Raw genomic sequence first — 2,113 nt, 5'->3', positions numbered from 1 at the left:
AAAACTTAGTCTCACACAAGGAAGGTTGGGAAATGCAATCTTCATTCTGGGTGGCCATTTAAAAAACAGCTTCTGTTACCAAGGGAGTAAAGAATGGATATTGTGCTAAACAGTTTCTGCCATGGGTGTTAAATAACTTGCCCTGAGTTTTCCAGTTGAACCCTGCCTGCCATACTAGAGGGAAGAAGCAGTAGGACGTGGAGATGGGTGGGAGGTGGGTGGGAGGTGGACACTTAGCATATCTGCCCTGAGGTATGGAAAATGGCTCCAGGGTCTCCTGCCTGCTTTACTGAAATTCCACTTGCTTTGCCAGGAGTCCCATGGCCTTAGCTAGTCACTGGAATCTTCACTGCCATCTCACTTTGGCCAATGGACACTGGTGAGGAAAAATGCCAAGGTCAGTGTTGAAAGTGTGGGGAGGGATAAAAGGTATAGCAATTTTTCTTTCCCTTCAGCTTCCTGTTGCCTGGATTCTCTTTGAGAATGGCAGACTCATGGTTCCACTCTACTTGTGCTAATATGTAGGGTGCTTCTACCCCATGCAAGATCCTGGGCAGGCCCCTGGAGGATGCAGAGGGGAGTGGATAGGGTCCCATTCTCCAGGAGCACACACATGTACACAGATAACTTAAGGGAAGGCCCTTGGAGAGATAAAGTGAGATGAGAGATCAGGGTAGGGGGTTGGGGACAGTGTTCAGGGAAGAGAAGGCATTTGAATTTGTCTTTGAAGATTAGTTAGAATAGTAATTAAAGTAACTGGGAAGATAGTCAAAGTGCACCCCAAAGAGAGAAAACAAAATGATCAAGAACAGAGAGAACCTAAGGAAAAAGAATGAATCCATTGAAGCTTAGGGAGACTGTGAGGGAAGGAGGTTCAGGGTCAGACATGGGTGTGGTGGGGTGAGGTGAAAGTAAAAGCAGGGCAGGCAGACTGGGACTAGCTTGCAGCAGACTTTACATATTACAATAGGGCTTTGTTATGGAGGAAGCTAGGAGTCATCCAAAGGTTTTGATGAGAGATGACATAATGGGCTTCCCTTTCTGGCCTATTTCCTTTTAATAGTATTAAACAGCAGACATTCTTCAAGAGGCCAAAGACCAATAGAAGTCACCAATAGAGAGGGCTTAGAGCAGTGATGGCGAACCTTTTGGGCTTGGCTTGTAGCATTTTGAAAAACCCTAACTTAACTCTGGTGCCGTATCACATATAGAAAATTTTTGATATTTGCAGCCATAGTAAAACAAAGATTTATATTTTTTATATTTATTTTATATATTTAAATGCCATTTAACAAAGAAAAATCAACCAAAAAAATGTTTGCGTGTCACCTCTGACATGCGTGTCATAGGTTCGCCATCACTGGTTTAGAGGCATTTTCAATTTCCATGTGGAAACATTTTGTAGTTTAGTGATGACAAATTCTCATGGAAAAATTTTTTTAAAATCTCAAAGTGGGGAATGAGCACTGTTCTGTTCTCTTTCAAATAGGTTGTCAATGGCCAAGGTCACCAGGGGGAGAAGGCTCAAGTGATGTGTAAAGACACAGCCTCTTTCTCTGTGGGTGGAACTTAGCCTGGCTGCCTAGCAACAGGTCAGCCTCCCTGTAACAATGGCTGAGCAGGTGAGTGGCCAGGGGAGGCAAGAGCTTCTTCTGCTTGGACTTGGGTGTCTGGAAAGCTGGTCTTCTCTCCAGGAGAGAGAGAGGGAGGGAGGGAGGGAGGGAGGGAGGGAGGGAGGTAGAGAGGTAGGGAGGCGACCTGGGTGACAGACCCCCAACCCCTCATCTCAACTGCCATTTTCACCTATAGTGTTCTGAGGTCTGATAGCAGGTAAGTCAGTAGAATTTCTCCTGTCATTTAGATGGTGTCTAATCCTCTGAGTGTTACCAGAAAGGGGACCTGGCCCTGAGTGGGTCTGCCTAGGGCCTGCCGGTAGTATGTGGGTTCTTGACTTTGTGCAGGAAAAATTTTACAACATGAGTCCAGGTGACTTTGAGGGTGTGTTGATTAAAGCTGGGGACAGTGAAATAAAGAAGGGCTTAGCACAGAAGAAGCTTTGGCTCACTGGAAAATCAGAGAAAAGGGGGCCATGGAGACAGGTTCAGGGTGTTGG

Source organism: Myotis nattereri, assembly GCF_964212035.1.
Source record: "Myotis nattereri genome assembly, chromosome: 3".
NCBI classification, from domain to species: domain Eukaryota; kingdom Metazoa; phylum Chordata; class Mammalia; order Chiroptera; family Vespertilionidae; genus Myotis; species Myotis nattereri.
The sequence above is the reverse complement of the archived record's forward strand: the minus strand, read 5'-3'. Positions refer to the sequence as shown.